Source organism: Bombus huntii, chromosome 8, assembly GCF_024542735.1.
Source record: "Bombus huntii isolate Logan2020A chromosome 8, iyBomHunt1.1, whole genome shotgun sequence".
Lineage (NCBI taxonomy): Eukaryota > Metazoa > Arthropoda > Insecta > Hymenoptera > Apidae > Bombus > Bombus huntii.
The window spans coordinates 11,420,276-11,435,177 of NC_066245.1; the positions used below are offsets into that span (position 1 = coordinate 11,420,276).

Genomic DNA, 14,902 nt, shown 5'->3' on the forward strand with positions numbered 1-14,902 from the left:
TTTGCGAAGCTGTGTACAATCGCGAGGTCGTGAGATTCGACAGGTTCCGACATTCCGTTATAAGCAAACGCACACGGCGAGGGTGAACACGGTTTAGTACGAAATGATAGGATGCCCGTCGAAAGTGCGGCCGGCCACGAGAGAGCTTCTCTTTACCGGCTATCTCGAATAACTATGGAAATCACTACGAGCCTCGGTTCTCACACCGACTCGTCGCGTTCCTTCCTCCGCTGGCCATTTCGTTTCCTCTCTCACCTTCAATGCGAACACCACAACGATGAAGTGTCGGTGCCCCTTTCCTCCATCCTACTCCTTACTTCCCCTTTCGTATTCGTATATACGTACGAAGTACGCGGCGCAAACGCGTTCACGTGAGAAAGCACACACGAAACGATCCTACGGTTTCGTTTCATCGCGCTGTTGCTCTGACCACTCCGCTCCAATCGATCTTTTCCTTTGCCCACTTTTCTCGCCGTGAAATTATCACTTCCTCGTTTACGTTTTGTACGCGTGAACATCGTCTGTAAACATGCTCGTTCGCAATTCCAGGTTCCAGCTTCGAGTTCGAAGGATATCGATGATCGAGAGCCAATGCAGGCTCGCCGTTCGCTTCAGACAAGATTCATATCACTGTAGAGGATTGTGTTGGATTAAGACAGCGGCGGCGTAGTTCCAGATGATTACGAGGCTTTTTTTTCTTCTTACGATCAACCTCATTTCTTGCTTTGACTCACGACTGCCGGTGAAGCTGATTCAGGAAGTCGAATTCACCGATCGATTTAAAGAATCGTATGGAATATCGAAGAGGAGCGTCGAAGACTGAAAGTAGCTGTTGGCTAAATTACGCGCTTCGAGGATGATTTCTACGATGTAGTTTCTTCGAGTTCGACGTAATGAAAGTTTCCAAGTTGGAAAGAAAGCTACTACTGTTAGAATGATGAACATCGATCATCGATGTTCGAAGTGGACGAAGGTGGAAACCTTAACCATAATACAGCCGAGCCTGCAAAGTAGGACTACGGTTATAAAATTATCTCTGCAGATTTATAAGGTAGTCGAATGGCCATAAGCCGATACGCTTTATAACAATTTGTCACGATACGGTAATCGCGTCATATACCTCCGACTGTCGAGCCAACAATTGCAATAACCGTGTATTGGTTCTAAATGGAATGGAAACGCGTAAACGTTTAGAGTTTCTCCGATCGGTGGCTAATGATTGATGATGCAGTTTCGCGAAAGCGATAAGTCCTTCAATAGCCATATGGCCGTTGTATATTCCGTAACAAAGATACTGTTTTATTACACGACGATATCAGAGATACGGCATACGGAGATCGATAAACGAATCGGCATCTTGTCCAACATGTATTATTCTCCGTGTTTCGTACGCAATGTACATATATATATATATATACATATACCGATACGTGTCCACGAAAACATGATATTGTTGTTACGTTCCGCATCGATTCATTCGACATGTTGCTGCTGCTGCATCGGTTAAATACAACCGTGGCGGAAACAATTTGCGATCGTCAGCGTGATTTGTCACCGTGACTCTCGCGAATGAAGTTCTAACCAAAGAGTGTCTTAACGATTCACTTGAAATCTAGTATTCGAAGTATCCGCGTCCCACGAGACACGATGATTTAACGTTACAATGACGATTACATCGGCGACCGCCTGTTCGCGACGGGCATCGGTACACTTCGGATCGCCGATGAAAAGATTTTCTTAATAGACCGCTCGAAACGGTTCTGCTGATGTATGTTCTACTTATGTCCGGAGAAAACCGCGGCGTACGAGATTAATCGTCGACGTGTAGCCACGGCAATCGTTCGATCGCATTTAATCCCGCATTAGAGGAGTTTTTCAATCGAAAGGTAAGATGCAGGCCTTATCTGATACATTTCTTGCAGCTTCTATTTTCTTCTCTCGCGAGGTTTGCTCGCATCCCGCGACGATCACAGAAGGGAGAGAAACTGCGCAAGAAATATCGCGCTGGAAAAGGTTACCGTTTATTTCGTAACGCTCCTTTTTGCGGCGTTCCCGCGCGAAATTCCGACCGATAGATACCGATTTATACGGATCGATCTCTCGTTTGTTCTTATCGTTGCCCGAACACGTTTCATCGGCTCGTTCAATCCTCTACGCTACTCCTACCGTGGGATTTACTTTCCAAACGAAATTCGTTACGTACACTGTACGGGACGACGGACGCAGTGCAGTTGATTGCGCTCGAACCACTTTAAAACCAGGGAAATTTTATAATTTACGCCGCGGCGCGCAACTTTGTTTGTCCTGCGAAATTAACGAGCACGACTGCATAATTAAAACGTGACCGCGCTTTCGGTAATTACTCCGACTTCGAGGCGTTCGATCGATAAATTGTTAAACCGTGTAATTGAAAAAAGTTACAAATGGTTTAGTGGTACGATCGTAACTGTTTTCGTTCGTGCATCTATAGCAGACTATTAAAACGATATACACAGACTGCCGCTTAAAAGTATTTCAAGTGTGTCTGTATCGTCTAAATCGGTCTCACAGAAACACAAAGTATCATTAGTCATAAAACGCAACGGCTTATTCAGAGAAATCAGATACGCTTACGCTTAAGGGTGATTTCAATTATAGCTTGCATAGATCGTATAGGTATATACTCGTAAGACTAGCCATAAAGTGGCAGGATTTACGGGCGTTACTTTCTATGTCGATAAAAATATCTCAAATATCGAGTACCTAACTAGTTTCATAAGATAGAAACCCTCACGAAGCGTTAAGTAAGTAGATAGTACGTACAGCGTATGGAGAAATCTAACGAAAAACCACGATATTTACCGAAGCAACCGCCGGTTTAATATTTATGAATTTCTTTTTAGTATATTAATTACACAAACGTCACTGCTGTTGCTACATAAAATAATAATTCAAATAAGTGAACGGCAAGAAACAAGAATTAATCAGGAAACTTACTCCTTTCGAAACTACATAGATGACCAACGTAACACACGCTTCTTCGACGAGAACTCACAACACTCTAAAGCACATACGCCAAAGTGAATTTCTCATCAAGGAACAGAGTACAACTACGAGACTGGAGATTATAAATTATTTCCACGCTCCATTCTAGGTTACTGCGAACAGGCGGCGTTCCAAGTCAATCGACAACCCTTGTTGCAAAGTTGACACAGAACTGTCCCCGCCATCTGTGTCCGTCAGCGCAACGTATTTATTGCTGTCCTCGCGGCGACTCGCGGCGACGGCGCCGCGCGAGTAAACGAGTAATGCGCTAGCAACCTGGTCTCGAACAGCGGTGGGACTTAATGAGATCACGTGTGTACGGACACGGTGGTCTACGCGTGGTTGTGTGTCGTGGCAAGCCTTTACGAGGCTCGCGGACCGTTCGATCGGTACGAGATATCATTCACGGCAGAGCAAAGCGCTCACGGAAGCTTCGAACTCGATTCGATCCTGGCAAATTAATGCCGCTCGAGATATCTCATTCAGACGTACTTACACTGTGCGTTCTTACCGGGACACGCTGTCAGCGTGCATGCCCCGAGTACGCGCAGTAACTGGCCGCGAGCCGACTTCGAACTGGTATCGTGAGTCATCTATCAAGCCGCGTCCGTATATGCCAATTTATGACGGGAATTTCTATTATGACGATATTACCATCGAAGACTTTCAACGATCGCGAACGCGGATAGAATTTCCAGCTTCTCTTTCCTCGCCGATATTCGCCACGATGTCTTCCAGGGGCCACGTTAATGGAAATTATGTTCCTCCGTTCGCTCGATTCGATTCGACGTCCGGCTTTGGAATTTTATGCACGGCCGTAAAATTCCGATTCCATCCGCTCGACTCGGTATTTCTCATCCGCGCCGAGGCCTGCGAATACCGCACGGCGAAAGAGAATCCAGGCTCGATGGATCGACGTCTCGGCGGGGCTAACGATCTTTCTAGAGTTTCGCGGGGCGCAAACACGAGCCGCAACCCCGGCGAGAAACTCGGAGAGCCGATATCAAACGGGTAATTATCGCTTCGAGAGCGGCAATCAGCCGGTGTTTCGTGCAAACGGAAGGCGCGACACAGACGCCTCCACGACGACATATAGACACCGGGAGCGATGCGCGTATGCTCGGTTACCTGCACACGGGTATACGTGACCCGGCCCTCTCAGGTAGAGAGTCTCGCACTCAAACGTTTCGACGTGTAAACGCGAAGCTCCTCCGATTCGGGAGAAGTGAAAACGGTCACGAGGACAGCGACCGTCACGAGCTGCACTCTGTGTACACTAATTTCCGGCCTGTTTGATAGATCTTGGGTGATTGTTAATTATGTTTAGAGAACCGAATGGAGAATCTCGAGGACGGTTGCTCGTGACGCGGTGACTCGATACGATACGCTTCAAAGCGGTATTAAATCTACGGTCACCAATTTGCTATCTCTCTTCCTCCCTCTCTCCCTCTCTCTCTCTCTCTCTCTTCTCTTTCTCTTCGCCCTTCCTAGTCCGTTTCGAGCTGCCTTTACGTTGGAGTAAATTAGACAAATACCATTTAGACGCAAACGATGGGACGGTAAATGTTAAACCGTCCTTGCCTGTTTGCCGAGCCACCTCTCGGATTCGGCACACGTACATCGAGAATGCCGGAGGTAACTTTGATACATGGGTCCCGAGCGCGCAACTACGGATTCGTTTCTGGGCTACGGAGCACGCCGTTGCTACGATTAACTGGATACGTTTGTTGGTTCAGTAACGCGATTCTCTTGGCCTGGTTTAAGGAAAATTCGAACTCGGTCGCGATTTACTTCGACGACGCGTTTTACCGTCGTAGCATTCCCGTTTGTTGCCGGAACGATTCGTTAAGGTAAATTGCAGCAACAGATTTTGCTAACCTCCGCTTGTACGCAGAGATTTTGCCGTTGTTTGATATCGTTACTAACGGACGAATCTCACTAATTCTGAAATTATTACGAATTACAAATTGTACGACGAAGGAGATTAATCTGCAGAAAACAGCAAGTATCGAAGCGCATTCTCGATAACCAAAGAAAGACTATTAGGATTAAATTTTCGCGCAATACGTAGCATAAATGAATAAATAGAATAAATCTTTAACGATAATTTAATCGGTCTAACATGATCTTTTCGTGTATACGGGTACTTTTACAGAGCTGCTGTTTTAAAGCATTATCTACGAAACGAAAGTCTATGATATCGAATTATTGTTGGAGCAACCAGTATATTATCGAGAAAAGATTAGACTGCTGCCATGAATCTACTTCTTAATAGCTGGAGACCGATACGTTAACGTCCGGTTACCTCTCGCATTATTTTACTTTCTAACTTCGCACCGTTTATTATTCGCTGATATGCCTTGTGAAAATGCAATGATAGAGCCTCCGCGAGAACCAGTCGCCGTATCAACTGACGCGGTATAAACGGTTCGTGAAACTTTGATCTCGCTACTTCAATCTCGCAAACAGTGTTATTACCACGTGGGCAGACGAAAAGAGCTGGAAGAATGCGGCGAGAGGCGAATGCGGTATTACATTTAAACGTGGGTGCTACTTCGCTGTAATTTTCCCGACAGTTAAACCGCTGATGGCAGGCCACAAGTGGCTAAATAATTATGAAACAAAGATATCGTCACGGGTTTCGTAAACTTCACGCGGCAAGTCAACCGTCCTACAATTGCGATATTCTTTGTCGAAAGAATAATTCAACGAATAGCTAATTCGAAACGAATGGAAATCGTTCAAATGGAAGAGTAAATCCCATCAGGCAACGGTAACGAGTGGTTCTCGAACGTAGAAGAAAATCAATTTATCCTAACACTCGTGATTTACGATTCTCTCGATGTCTAATTACGCGTGAAATTAAAAACCTAGAAACGTAAGAGATTGAGTCAACCAGCGATGATACACTGTTGGGACGATGAACCAGCGATAGAGAAAAGTTCGATGACTCGATCCACCTGATTATACCTCTTGATCTCGTAAAATTTCACAGAGAAGATGGTGGCCGAGTCGGTTCGCGAGGGAATTACTATCGCCGGGTGGGTAGGCGAAAAGTACCTGAAAAAAAGGAACGCGAAGATGCGACGAGGCCGTGTTACTGCTCGAACGTAGGTGCTATTCCGACGATGGTTTACATTCCCCATGCTGGAGCCGGTTTTATGATCAGCGAACTTGTACGGGATAGAGGATATTTTTTAGCGATCTGTTCGCAAGAAACGGCGAGATCGAGGAAAAACGAACGCGAATAGATATCTCGAAGTTGAGGGAAGAACGTCGCGATTGCTGCGTGGAATTTTGCGTTTGGAACGACAGCTCGAAATATTCGCGAAGGTATCCACGATGAGAGAAGCACTCTGCGATTCATTGAATTTCGCGGGGGCGTTATCGTGGGTGAAAAAAAAGAGAACGCCACGGAGATGAGAAGCCGGAATAAAATATTTTGACGCAGCGCTATTCATTCCGTAGTCGTTGGAATATTTTACTAGCGAGGAAACGCGGAGATCGCGGGTCCGCGAACGGGAGTTGATCTGAATATTTCATCATCGTAATATTACCCACTACTGCAATCTTCTTACTGCGTTTAAGAACATTCTGTTTTAACGAGATGCTTCTTTCCCTATTGTATCGCTCAGCTTCTTCGAACGCGTGCGTCCTAACTTTTCCTCTCCACTTCGTTTCCATAATTCAGCTTGCACTATCACAATGCTATTTTCACTCCGAGTTTCCTCTCGTATCAAAAGTAGGAAGAATAGCTAGAGGAATACGAAGCTATGCTCGTCATCGTAGTAACCGAGTTTTGAGTCGAGTTTCACATTGCCCCAAATATTCGAAGGCCTCGACTACGAAATTACAGAGAGACGAAAAGTTCGTTGTTCCAGTAGATCCGCCGTATCGCGGCGATTCTGAGAGTATCGCAGGCAGAGGCGGATAGAGAAAACGAGAAATAGGGAAAGGAGAAGCGAGTATTATAGTAGCTTAGAGGCAAATAGGGAGATTAGGAGTTGCCTGCTAATTTCGCCCAATAAATCGCACGTTCGCTCTGTGCCGATGCAGCACGCATGCGAAATTAACCGGGGGATGCGGAAATTACGGGGGCGGAGAACTTTATCGGGTAACCAACGTCGACTGGCTTTAATTTATCTCCTGTCCTGGCCTCTCGTTCTCTCTCCGTAAAGCGGCACGCATAATCTCGGTTTCGCGGAGCCTGGACGTTATCGGTTGCACCTGAAGATCGGGTTGTCTTTCTACGATATTCGAGATTTATCGTCTCAATTTCAATGGGCATGCTCGGTCGAACCTATTAAGTTATCGCTTGTTCTCCGGTACGCATAACCCTTTCGTGCTCCGACCTCTTTCTTTCCAGAATTCATTTACATCGAATCTCGTGTTAAGCTGTAATATCTGATTATCTACGATCACGACGCCTTGTAACACGCTTGTAACGCAACCGCGCGTACGACGGCAAAAATTTCCTTGGAAATAGCGAGAGGAAAAGGTGGTACGCGTCAACAGTAGCGATCCAGGTGGATTCCAGCATGTTCTCTGGCTCATTCTCTCGGGGAATCATAATTGGGCTACTCGAACGGGGGTATACCTACGGCTGGATCACGATCCGACCCGGTGAGAATGGCAGCCATTGTCTATGAAACGTGTACGGGATGTTTATCGGTCCACGAGATCGCTTTATTGATTTTGGCCGTTGCCATCAAGATAGGTACCCATTGCTCGTACAGTTAACAATGGCCACTGTTAATGATCGACTGCAGCCAGAAGTTACGGGTTTCCGTGATTCATGATTGGCCAACGTTAGCATCTCTCGATCCTCCTCGAAAGTGATGCAGCTAGTTCAAAATCTGCACAGTACTCAAACATCTTGCCGCTTGTGTTTAATGACCAACGTTCTGTAGCCGAGCCAACTTCGTGAAGTTTTAATTACCGATTCGGATGAAACTTCATAGACGCCGGTGGCATCGTGATTTACAATACAGTAGTTTATGGCGCCAACAAATTTATCCTGATGTACTAGTTGCAACGCTTTCTTTTGTTTATTCGTGTTCTACATGTTTACTGCTTTGTATTTGACTATACAAATGTATATTTGTATTTATACCATGAAATACATGTTTACAGACACCTGGCCTAAACTAAACTAAAACTTATCTGCTTATCTATGAATGAACAATAATGATAAAATGCGTAATTACGCCATTAATATTTAATATTGTTAATAATGATAACCATTAATATCTAACGAATTAATAATTCAACGATGAAACAAAAATAGAATATCCGAGATACTCTTAAATGCTGAATCTTAAGCAGAGATTTCCCTTCAAATTTCACAAATACTTCAAAAACTAGTTGCTGTTATTAATCTCTTGTCTAAATTTCTGCAACAGTATTTCTGAATCCGAATGTTCCACGCGATCGATCAGCGATCGCTTTCGCTTGTCCGTTCTTTCCTCGTCTCACGGCGAAGTAATCTCGCGATGCATCTGTTTGCGCACCGGTACCACTCGCGTGCACATGGTGTTTTACACTACCATGTGTAATCCCTCCGAATTCCGTGATCCAAGGCCGAGAATAACACCGCGGCTACTCGTAATCGGCGTAACTCATTATTACAGCGCCGACGACTTGCGGTCAGCGCTATCCTGACCTTTGCGTTCGAGTCTCTCTTGCTTCCTTATTGCGCTTCTCTCACCCTTCGGATACATTCCACGCCACGACGTATAATGACGAAACTAACTCGAACCGAAATTGAACTGTACAGTGAGGAAACGATCATCTATCGATCGCGGACGAAGTTCAAGCTTCGACGCAACTTTTGTTTCTTCATGGGAAACTGACGTGGAAATATACGACGTTTATCGCAGTTTACAGTAGCATTTATTGTGGCTCGCTGTCCTAACAAAGCGTCGATATTTTGGCTTTGCAGGGAAAAGTTTACGTCTACCAGAGTTACTGCAGCTTCGCGGAAACTTTTATCCGCCAGCAGCTTTTTCCGAAGCCGAAAGCGTCACATAGAATCGTCGAAGGGCCGTGTTGCGGCTGCAGTTAGCCTCGAAGCGCTTAACCGAAGTTGAAGTGTCGTTTTCTCGTGTCACTGCTTTTTGTTGAATTCTACGATAGCTCCGCAGAAAAGAAAAAAGCAAGGACTTCTCCTTTAAGAAAAGAAACGGTGATTAAAGTTCGCCATAAATTGACTAGTTTGCTCACGTATCGCTTTACGTTGAACCGTACAGGTTTAAAGCGCTGTAAGAATGCTACCAGAAATGTAAAATAAGATAATAAAGACTATATCGAGTAACAAAGGAATGATGGAAAATACAGCAATAATCTGACTCTAAACTGACTCTCCATTATCGTGATTCTATTTTATCCAATTCTATCTCGCGTGTGTATCTCAACTCTTCGCTAATATATGCAGGTTCCTCTCGTTTCTCAATTAAAACTCTCACACGAACGATACACAGTCTTGCTACATATAGTCAAATCTCCATATAACAACATGCCAGATTTCATTTAGATTTATATTCAATAGCGTACTCTGGTATAAATCGCTCGCCATCTACACGAATCTATTACTCCCACACATCCGGAAATTTGATCTCAATTAACAAACATCCAGCTCCGAGGAGTCGTAACAGATCAGAACGATCATGCTAAATGACGAAAAATAACGTACCTAATTCCGCGGATAAACGGTGTACGCGCGTAACGGAGGATATAAACGAAATTTATAACGGCGAAGTTTATAATTTCTCTTTAAGTCCGTTGAAGCGCGCTTCAAGCTCTCTGACCGGTAGTTCAATGGGATGCCATTGTCACCTTCTAGAATGACCATAAATATTCCACACCTCATCTCTCTCCAGGCCGCAAGCACGACCACGAGCAAGAGCCTGGAGCCTGCGTTACGATGTAAAGAGCCGCAAAAGATATTCCCCATCGCGCTCGCGTTAACTCGCCGCGTACGGACAGAAGCGGATCGGCGCAGCAGGTGCAAACCCGATATCTTTTCATCATAATCGTCGCTGATAATGGGCTTTAGAAGTTTTAAATTACCGAAAGAACGGGCTGGAATCTTTCAAAGTCAGCTGCATTCGCACCGGCCGCCGGATATGCGGCTCCTGATATGTCCGGCGCAGTAGAAAAAATCGTTTTGCGCCGCGAAAAGAGTAACCGGCCGATTAGTCGTTGTCAAAACGGTGAATGTGTATCTGGCGGCGGTGATCTCGCTATAGTTCTACGGACCGGTGACCAAGGGTGGTCGATTTCGTGGTCGGATTGTTTCGATCAGCTGCAGCGTTAGAACGCTGGTCGAACTTAATGACGTACCAGGTAAAGTTTGTTACGAAGGGGCGATCAAGAAATTTCTCGTTCATTATCAGCCGCAGGTGAAAGTATATCGAGCTTGTTTAAACGCGAAAACAACGTACAGTGTCTTAAAACGGGAGATCGTGAAAAACGATTTCTCTCGTAAAGCCCACCGAAAATCAACAAATTACCGGACTCCCCTTGGGGGACGGATACAATGCTGTAGAACGGGCACGATAATCATAAAATATTCGCCGGTTTCGAGCGAAAGAGAAAGAGTAAGCGAAAAGAAGGCAGGGTTCATGCCGTTGCTCTCCGAGTCATTATTTCGTTTAAGACGAAAACGATGTTTCGTGCGGCCGCGGAGACCGTGAAAATTGCCTGGAGCTGGATCCTCTTATCAAATAAAAAGACGGCCGCGTTTGTTGGCACGATGGTGCGAGGCAGAGCGACGGGCCGTGCTCAGAGTGAAGAGAAGAAAAGAGGTGGTGCTCGGGCTTACGGACGTGCGAACTGACAGGAGTCCATCCCAGATATCCAGCAAGAAGGTTCTCGTTTTGCGGCCGGTGCCCACCTTTTTTCCTCTCTTTGCGCCATCACCGGGGCTATACTTACGCCGGCCGTACTCATTATTTCCCATCCGTTCCTCTCTGTGAGACCTTCTTTCATATTTAACCCGTCCGTCGCTTCGAAGCTTTCGGCATGTTTAATTTAATCGGTATCGACGCCCTCGACCGACTGAACCGTGCGAGAGGGCTGAGAAGAAAAGGGAGAGGGTCCAGTTCCTGAATATAACCACCAAGTACTCGGCTTGCAAAACGCCTCTTCCATTCGTACGTGGATTTCACGTGGCGTGCCGTCGCATGTTCCTCAGTCTGTTTACACGTGCAAGAAGGTGCACGATCGTGTCGCCAGGTCACACGAAACGATTGGATTTCCACCGTCGTTCATAGCAGACACGTTGATAAAACATAACTTTTATCCTACTTTCGTACCATTGAAATTACTTAGAAGCTTGACCGATAAGGTTTTTCCACGAGTTGTTTCACGGATAAGTATCGTAACGGAACGATTCTATCGAACACATTACAAATGGATCATTTACGAATTTTCTCAGATAGCGTAATCACACGCAGGAAAAGCTATAGCGTCGTTTTTGCACCAAAGGATTAATCAGCGGAAAGCTGGCACGTTGTTAATTAGTGATTCTGATTTCCGCATTGTAGTATTTTGAAATTTCATTTCATTAAAATTATCATCTATACGCGACGTATATCGCATCGAAATTTAATTATCGTAACATGATATCGCCAGCCTTATTGATTTCAGCTTGTTGCCAGGGGCTTCCCCTGTATACGCAGCAGTTTTTCACGCAACACCGCCGACGGATAGAAGGGAAAAGCCTGCGCGTTCTTCTGTACGTGTGTATGTTTTCCGATTTTAATACCCCGGAGACTGCCTGTCCTCCGTGGAAATGGAAGAGATGAAATCTTTTATCTCAACTTCTGCATAAAGCGGCGACTTTATGACTGTCACTTTAAGGCCGAAGCTTTACGGCCCTGGCTGCTTGCATATTTTACTCTGATCCAACGTAGCGGCGCGAGATCAGGCGAAATTGAAGAGTCGTATATTATAACGAGAGCCACTTTTGACGTTCTCTTTGTCCGCTTCCGGAAATTGCACCGTCGCTCTTTTAACTATCTAGTAGTCCTTTTATTCGGCTGAAAATCAAAGGATGCATCCGTGATCGATACCTTCTGTGTCGTTTAATTAAACTAGTTCATTAAGGACGCTTCATAGTCTCTTCGCTATCCGTGTCAGTGAAACAGACGCTTCGAAACAACACCGATTACCCCAGAAATGGAAAATCTTGCGACAGACCCGGCGGAAACGTTTTCCTTCGTTCGCCGCTCGGGGATCGTATTTTCCGATAAAACGTGGATACCCGAAGGTACAAACGGAGAGAATAAAAAATTGCGTGATACACGGATGAACCTGTAACTTGAGAAATAAACTTTGCTTTTAAACGGTACTTCCACTATGGTTGTGCTGGAACAGCATAGAGGTTCGTCGGTTTACAGCAAAATCTCCCACGAAAATTCGCTGCGGTACTATGGTTTTCTAGCGAGTTGCAGATGTTGATAAGAGGGTAAAAGGAGTTCTGCCGACTTCTTACAGACCGTTCGGTCCATAAAGATGTCCCATCGAATAGAATGGAAGTAAAAGAGGGACCTTTCTCGCCCGTAATATTATTATCTCGATTCTCTTCGTAATATTCACGAGCTATCCGGCGAGTTACCGTGGCTGCCGCGAAATGGAACGGAGCGAATTCACCGGGTAGTCGGTGGATTTGAAAAACGTTCCGACAGTTATTACCGGAAGAGAATTCCGCCGGAGTACGTTACGTCTGTCCCGGTCTAGGGGTCATTGCGATTAATGAGCTTGGACGGCTGCCATCTCAGGAATCATATAAGAAACACGTCGCTTAAACGGCAATTCCGCGCTGCGCCGTTTGTTATCGGACGTGGAAGGAGGGCAAATGAAAGAACGAATAGGAGAGAGAGCAAGCAAAGTCACATAAGCGGCTTCTGTCTCTTCTTTCTGTAGACTGTGCAGCTGTACACTGTACACGCTCGTTGGTACACGTCCCGCCGAGTACCGAAAGAAACACAGCAAGTTGTCGCGTGTTCTTTTCCTCTTGGAACGATAAGGGTTTGAGTGACTTAGTTGTATCCGATATCTCGCGTTGCGAGGAAGAAACGCGATCTTAAGAAACGTCGAAATTTGTGCTCTTCTCTTTGCAGTCGTAATACGACGCGCAATTTTGGCCAGAAAAATATCGGGACACGCGATATGTACTCTCACGTACATAAAATATATAGCGAACATAAAATTCTAGAAATTCGTATACTGTAAGATATTCTTCTCCGTGATGTATTTATATATGATCTATGTGAAAAATAATATTGGAAAGGGTTACGTTTAAATCTTCGTATAAACATGAAGTAAATAAGAATACGCGAGGAAATTCTAATATAACAAAACGTTATTGTGTATTATATACGTGATAAAGTCTCTTTAACTTTATTTTCGACGCGCGTGTTTTGAAAGACGCGTCTGGGGAAGATGTAAGAGAACGTTTTCAGGTTTTTAATGGAAACTGAGAATTCTTTTTCGACGCTGGCACCTCGCCAAAGTACACGCGAACGAGTAGCGCAGGACGTTTCGTAGGCAACGTTGCGTGTAACGCATCGTGACAAACTCAAATATACCGATCGTACTCGAAGCAAGCGCCGAGAACGTACGGCTAAACCGTTTCTGGAACTGTTCGGTCTCCGTTTCCGGAACCGCTGCAACTACTATCGCGCGACTATGGCGTAGTTTCATGAAGGTCCATAGACGCTCCCAACACGGTTTTGAACGTAGTTGCCAACCAAGTTCGCCCGTCTTATCCAGGAGATATAACTTTCGGTTCGATGTAAATTATCCAGCGGAATTGAAACTCGAATTTGCGTAATACCGCGTGCTACGACCTCCGCCTTGTCGTTCTGGTTCAATTGAAAATGGATCAGGTGTGGAATCGGGCGAACTTCCATAGAAACAAAAGGAGACCCGAATAATCTTTGAATAGTCGTAGAAAGTAACAACCATACAATTTGAAGCCAATATAGATCGATAGTTTTGCGGGTGTCCGAACTTTTTTTCCGCGAAAATGCAACTGTGATCTGATAACTTGTGAAACGAGACTATTCCTCCTCGTGAGTCTTTTGCAATTTCTGGGGCTACTTTATGTTTGTTAAGAAAACAATTAACATTTTCCTTGAAACTTGAAGTCTCAATCGGTGACATGAAAGGAAGTTTGTGTGGAGAAAATCTGTGACTCGTTCTTTTTAAGGTAGATACGTAAATAATTATTATAAAGATCCAAGTTGCAAGTTACGAATTTGTTTAATCATGATTTCTGTTGATACATTCCGTAGATCGGTCAAGACAAACGTATTAGAATTGTACTGGATGATATATTTATGATATTAAACTGCAAACCATATTTGTAATTGGGACTTTAATACACAACAAGAATTACGAGACGCACCGAACCGACCATTTATGTCTACATTTTCCTCGGTTGACATTTGGTTCACTGTTTTATTAGATTAAACCCGGTGACATTGTGCGCCTATGTAATCACGGTGGCACTAATTGCCCGAAGGCGTCACGCGTAATTAGAATTCATTTTGCCACCGCCTCCCGTGTCTCAGAGAAAATTACCTCCCCTTCCTTCGATTTATACGTCCATCCGTGAAGCCGTAACAAAGCGTTTCTCAGGAGATCCGTCCTTTGTACCGACGTCATGTGACCCGTAATGAACTTTCCGAATAATCGATCTGGAACGGATAACGCGATCGACTGTCGGTCGATCGTAAATTACGTGGCTTTAATCAAATATCATTGCACAAGCGGACAGTTATGAATAAATTGAACGAATTCCTGACGTAACGAACTAGATACCATGACCACGTTTCGCAATGCTGCTACTCGACTGGAGCACTGTATTTTT

General features: G+C 44.9%; 1 long non-coding RNA gene across 2 annotated transcripts in view; it reads right to left on the reverse strand.

Annotated features, from left to right (window-relative positions):
• Nucleotides 1-3,547, reverse strand: part of LOC126868961 (uncharacterized) — a 49,135-nt gene extending 45,588 nt beyond the window's left edge. For both annotated transcript variants that reach the window (XR_007690780.1, XR_007690779.1), the window contains exon 1: nt 2,977-3,547. This is a non-coding gene — a long non-coding RNA (uncharacterized LOC126868961). The remainder of the gene's footprint in view (nt 1-2,976) is intronic.
• Between the last annotated feature and the right edge of the window lie 11,355 nt (nt 3,548-14,902).